At 39.3% G+C, this 6,561-nt stretch overlaps 1 pseudogene; it reads right to left on the bottom strand.

The window, feature by feature from the left end:
- Nucleotides 1-817: 817 nt before the first annotated feature.
- Nucleotides 818-916, bottom strand: LOC112207458 (U6 spliceosomal RNA; annotated as a pseudogene).
- Between the last annotated feature and the right edge of the window lie 5,645 nt (nt 917-6,561).

Raw genomic sequence — 6,561 nt, 5'->3', positions numbered from 1 at the left:
TTGTTTCTGTTGCTTGCGACCGAAAACATTTACCAATGTACCTATTATTTTTTTTAAAAATCATGCACTTGGAGATTATATATATATACACACACAAATGTTTTTAAGGGAAAAAAACTCCCCTTCCCTTTGTTGATCCCTTATTTTCCCAGTTTCTTCTCTGGAGGTAGTAATAATGATTTGTTTCTTATGTATTCCTCCAGAGATATCTTGTGTGTACACAAGCACATCTATGTATTTAAGAAAAGTTACTTAAAAATCACTCAAATAGGATCACTCCATATACACTGTTCCATAATTTGCTTGTAACCTTAACACTACATGTTAGAGATAATTCCATAAATATAAAACTGCCTCATTCTTTTTCTTATTTTTATTTTTAGAGACAGGGTCTTGCTCTGTCTCCCACGCTAGAGTGCTGTGGTGTGATTATAGCTCACTGCGACCTCTAACTCCTGAGCTCAGGGGATCCTCCTGCTTCAGCCTCCCAAGTAGTTGGGACAACAGGTACGTGCCACCACTCCTCGCTAATTTTTTCTTTTTTGTAGAGTCAGGCCTTGCCATGTTGCCCGGGCTGGTCTCGAACTCCTGGCCTCAACTGATCTTCCCATCTTGGTCTCTCAAAGTGCTGGGATTACAAGTGTGAGTGACTGTGCCTGGCCTGCCTCATTCTTTTTATTGGCTGCTTAATATCCCTCTGAATGAATATACTGTAATTTATGTAGCCAATTTCCTCCTGTAAGCAGTTGGGTTGCTTACAGTTTTTGTGACTACAAATAATGCTGCAGTGAATATCGTTGTAAATATGTATTTTTAAAAAAATATGGAATGCTTCATGCGTGTCATCCTTGTGCAGGGGCCATGACAATCTTCTCTGTATCCTTCCAATTTTAGCATATGTGCAGCTGAAGTGAGCAAGTAAATATGTCTTAATGCCCAGTGCAAGCAGATACATGTCTGATAGGGAAGTTGCAGCCTCAAAAGGTAAATGTAACTTTAACATTTTGATAGATAGCACCAAAATGCACTGCAAATTTAGTAACAATTTTTAATCCTACTAAAAATATTTTAGACTCCCCCCCACCAAATCTTTACGTCACCAGTGTATATTATCAGATTTTATAATTTTGCTGTTCTAATAGGTGAAAACTGATTTTCTCATTGTTCTGATTTTCATTCTTTAATTTATGAGTGAGGTTGAACATTTTTCACGTATTTAAAAGCCATTTGTAAGTATTCACCTGTGTAGTATATTCATGTCCTTTGCCTGTTGTTTTCTATTGGATTTTTATCTGTGTTTAATTGCTTTGTAAAGACTTCATCTTTTTTTTTTTTTTGAAATAGGTTCTTGCTTTGTCACCCAGACTGGAGTTGCAGTCTGGCACCCTCCTGACTTGGCCTTTTTTTTTTTTTTTTTTTGAGACAAAGTCTCACTCTGTTGCCTGGGCTGGAGTGCAGTGGCGCGATCTCAGCTCACTTCAACCTTCGCCTCCCAGGTTCGAGTGATTCTCCTGCCTCGGTCTCCCAAGCAGCTGGGATTACAGGCATGTGCTACCACTCCCGGCTAATTGTTTTGTATTTTTCGTAGAGATGGGGTTTCACCATGTTGGCCAGACTGGTCTTGAACTCCTGACCTCAAGTGATCTGCCTGCCTCGGCCCCCCACAGCACCCAGCCCTGCCTCAGCCTTTTAAAGTGCTAGGATGACAAGTGTGAGCCACTACACCTGGTCAAAATTCCATATTTTAAAGAAAATTTGCCTTTTGTCATACTTGTTGCAAAATTTTTTCCCAATTTGTTTTTGGTTTTCTGATCTTTTTAAATTTGATTTGATTTTTGGTTTTTGCTTTGCATAAATCTTTAATTTTCACAAAGCCAAATTTGTCTATATTTTTGCTTATGGCTCTGGATTTGTTTGGAATGGCTTTTGGCTGGGTAGCTTCTCGTGGTTTCAACATTGAAGCTGCTAATTTAGAAAAACAATACTTGAGACTTCTGGTTAAAGACAGCAGATTAAACACATGCTCCACTCCCTCCTAGAACTCAACCAAAATTTAATGTTTTGATTAAGTGATACATTCACATGGTTTTAAAACCAGAAAAATACAAAGAGGCACAGCCTGAAACGTTTCCCTCATCTATGTCTCCCATCAGCTCAGTTTCCACTTTCTCCCTGTCCAGAAATAAGGACTGTTATGCTTTCTTATGCATGTTTCCAGAGTTTCTTTATGCATATGTAAGCAAGTAAGAATTTTGGTGAGTTTTTTTTAAGGAGAAACCTACAAGGACAAAAGAATATAAAAAGGACAAGAGTAAGAAAGATAATTTTAAAAGCTGGAACGTAAGGCCAGGCACAATGGCTCACGCCTATAATCCCAGCACTTTGGGAGGCTGAGGCAGGTGGATCACTTGAGGTCAGGAGTTCAAGACCAGCCTGGCCAACATGGTAAAAACCCATCTCTACTAAAAATACAAAAATTAGCCGGGCATGGTGGCGGATGCCTGTAGTCTCAGCTACTTGGGAGGCTGAGGCAGGAGAATCACTTGAACCGGGAAGGTCGGGGGTGGGGGTTGCAGTTAGCTGAGATTGCACCACTGTGACAGAGTGAGACTGCGTCTCAAAAAATAAATAAATAAACAAATAAAAGCTAGAACATAGATGAATGAGTGGTAACTGAATCAAGAGACCTGAGAAAGCTGAATCCTAAGCCTGCAGATGAGAAAGGTAAAGCAACTCACTTTACATTTCAGAATCCCCCAAATGCTCAGCAATTGGTGGCACCAGGTACTTTTGGAAATAAGGGTGAAGTTGTGGCTAAAAACAGTAAGTTGCATTGAAAATCAGTTCAGGAAACAATGAAAGCTCCAGGCCCCCTCTTCCTCTTGCTGTTAGATGGATTGCCCCTTCCCCACGATGTCCAAGAATGGAGGTTTTTCTGGTGGGAGAGTAAGACAGAGAAGGGACAGGGCACTATTGTGTGAAAGGACAACATGCTGGGAAAAAACAGGAGATTATAAACCCATTGCCTTCTGCCATCTTCTCTTACTTAGGAAACCCTGACAGCCAGCCTGAATATTAAGAAAGCCTTCTCTGCAACCCTGACACACTGGAGAGAAATGCTCCAAAGATAACTCAGAAATGACAGCATCTCTGAAAGAAAAAGAAAACAAGAAGTATTAATAATATCTCCAGAGAAATAAGAGAACTAGTGCATATATGAAATAAGAACAGAATGCTATGTTTTAAAAGGAACATTCAGAGAACAAAAAAAACTTAGAAATTTAAATATGATAGCAAAAATATAAAAAAGCTTAGTAGATTTGGAAAGTAGAAAGGAAAGCAGAAAGATAACAGATGGAAAATAAAAAATATAAGAGCAAAATTAGTTTATTTGGGAGATGACCCCAGTAAACATCTGTACGGGAGTAAAGTAACGAGAAAAGGATCATACGGAAGTTAATATATCTTGCAAGTTACTGTGAACCAGTGGAACTTGACTCCATCGGGGAACTCTGGGAGACCTGTGTAGAAAGCATGCTTCAGGGTTAAACCCCCTCATGGTTGAGCAAGCTGGGATATTTATCTACTAACTCTCATCAGTCATTGGTTAAGGGTCTCTCCCAGGGAAAAGGGGGTTAATTCCCCAACACTTCCTGAGCAAACTTTCAGTAGCTAGAAAAAGCCCTCAGGCAAACAGACATATGTGCTGGCAGTTTTGAAGGCCTGGATGTTAAGTGCCAAGAGAATTTGGGCAGGGCACTGATGGCAAATGTTATATCTTCCCTGCACTCTCTCTTAGGAAACTACTGAAGAATGTGCTCCACCAAAACAGTGTTGTGAGTCAAGAAAGAGGAAGAGGCAGAATTCAGGAACCAGAGCACTCAACGCAGAGGTGAAGAGAGTCCCCAGGATGTGGGTAAAGGGAAGTCCCAAGATGACAGATGCACAGCAGGCCTAGAGGTCAGTTAGCCCAGAGAGGAGCAGATCAGTAGGCTCTGGAAGAGCTCTCTTCCAGATGAAACTGATGGAATACCAAGTTTGTTTGGACATATTGAGAGGAGACTTAAACAACTACAGAGGAGTATGGATTAAATTAGTGGCATATGCATAGAAAAACTAGGCAAATGAAAAATGAGACAATTATTAACTCCAGAGGAAGCAAAATAGTTTTGAAGAAAGTGATCATAATTTATTATGCAACACAGGTGTGAATAGTATTTATTTGATCATAGTAATATAAACACTGAGTGTCAGTTTAATAATGACATAGAAATATAAGCCCATGTGGTATAGGAAGAGGCGAAAACTGAATCCCCATCTTCCACAGTGGCAAGTCAATAGAGAAAACTAAGAAGTAGCTATTTAGAGATACAATGATTTCCCTCCTCCCCCTAAAAAAAGATTTAGTGAAAGCATTGAAAACGATTTCCTCTGAGGAGTGGGAAATGAAGGGGTGGAGTGGGGGAATGCTGTTTCTTGTAATTAGTAATTTAGAAATATTCGATTCTTTAAACTATGTGCATATTTAACTTTGATGTTTAAAAAAACTAAATAAAACTCAGTAATTTTTTTCCTTTGCTGTATGAAAAAGGAAGGAGGTGAGATGGAAAATGTGCCTCATTCCTAGCTGATAAGAAAACTGGGCAGGCAAAATGAAACTTGCTTGTTCCATGAGTCCATCAACCCAGCAGGGTCAATGTCTTTTCCATCTTCTTCAGTCAGAAGAAAAGCTATGAGCAACTGGGAAATTAAAACTGAAATTCCTTTGAAAGAGCCATTGATACCAAACTGACCTGAAATCTGGGGCTACCCTAAGAGGGCTTTGGCCTAAATAAATGGTCCAGGGTAAGTACAAAGAAAGGATTCTATCAAATGCAAAAATGAGACCAGGATTATATTAAGGGAGCTAGTAACAGCACTTGAGTGCAAGTAGAATACATTCTTAATTATGTCTAATATGAATTTCTTTAAATTCTTTAAAAGCCAGTTGTTTTAAAATACAGAAATTAAAAATATTACTATATTGATTTATAGTTTTAATTTTAAAAACCATGGGAGTACTTTGTACAGTCTTTTAATTAACCATATCTATGACTGAAATTGCACATCATTTAGGTCTCTGGCCCGATCATGATACCAGAGTCTGTTACTTTCTGATTGCAGGCAAAATAACTACAGGAATGAGGCCTCCTGAAGGCAGAATCAGTTCTCCTTTCTCTTCCTGCCTTCAATCTTTACCTACTAGATCCTTCTCCTCAGCCTAGAAAAATGCCCAAAAAGTTCCAATCTAAAATAAAAATAAAGAAGAAATTCTCACTTAAGCTATCACCCAAACTTTCTCTTTTCCTTCATCGTAATACTTCTAAAAAAATATGCTAACTTCCTTTTCTTCCTTTACTTCCTCACCACATACTACTTCTTAACTCCTTGTAATCTAGCTTTCACTTTGACCGTTGCACTGAACCTGCTGTCTCAGAGGTCTCAAAGGACTTCTTACTTGCTGAATTTTGGTCCTGCTTAGCCCTCATCCTCCTCAACCTCTCTGTTTTTGACTTTCAAAATGTCTCACTGTGTCTCTCTCTGTTGCTCTGTCTCTCTCTCTTCTCTCTGTCTCTCTCACCCACCCACCCTCTAGCCCCCTTATTCTGTGTTATTCCTCTCTTTTGGTTTTCTCTCCTCCCTTATTATTCTTCCTTTGAGTCTTCTGTCCCTCTCATTCTCTTAAGAATAGGCATCCAATGAGATCCCATGACTCCCTGCAATATCTGGGATCTGCCTATGTCTCCAAACTCATATGCACCCTGTTCCCCCTTGTTCATTTCACTCCAGTCACACTGATGTTTCAGTTCCTCTAATGGGCCAATGAGCTCTTTATTACCTTAGGACCTGCTCTCTCTACCTGGGACACTCTTCCCCATGTTCCCCCACACCCAAAGCGCTTCATCTGGCTATTTCCAAATCAACTTTCAGGTCTCAGCTTCATATTACTTCCTCAGAGTGGCTCTCCCTAAGTGTATCCCCTCCCCACCCCTCCAAATTAAATCTGTTTCCCCATTTTTTCTATTTTAGAAATAGTTTTTTATCAAATTATTATATGGTTTAAAATGAAAGACTACTTGTGTGTTTATTAAATCTCTACCTTTCTCTCCAGAGTGTAATTTCCATGAGGACAGGAACCATGTCAGTTTTGTTTAACACTGTATCCTTAGCATTCAACACAGACCTTGAAGCAGCAGACAACAAATATTGGTTGAATAAATGAGTGAACAAAGTGCCAGGCACTACAGTAAGTACTTCTTCCTGCCAGGCGCTATGGCAAGTACTTTACATATATCACCTCGTTTTTATTCTTACCACAACCCTATGCATAGGTACTACTATCAGATGAGGAAATGGAAGCTTACAGAGACAGACCAATATGCCCAAAATCTCACAGAAAAATGAATGTAGCTATCACGACGTGAAAAGATGTAGAGGAACCTTAACTGCATATTATTAAGTTAAAGAAGCTAATCTAAAAAGCCTTCATACTGTATGATTCCAACTATGTGACATTCTGGA

Source organism: Pan troglodytes, chromosome 1, assembly GCF_028858775.2.
Source record: "Pan troglodytes isolate AG18354 chromosome 1, NHGRI_mPanTro3-v2.0_pri, whole genome shotgun sequence".
NCBI classification, from domain to species: domain Eukaryota; kingdom Metazoa; phylum Chordata; class Mammalia; order Primates; family Hominidae; genus Pan; species Pan troglodytes.
The sequence above is the reverse complement of the archived record's forward strand: the minus strand, read 5'-3'. Positions and strand labels throughout refer to the sequence as shown.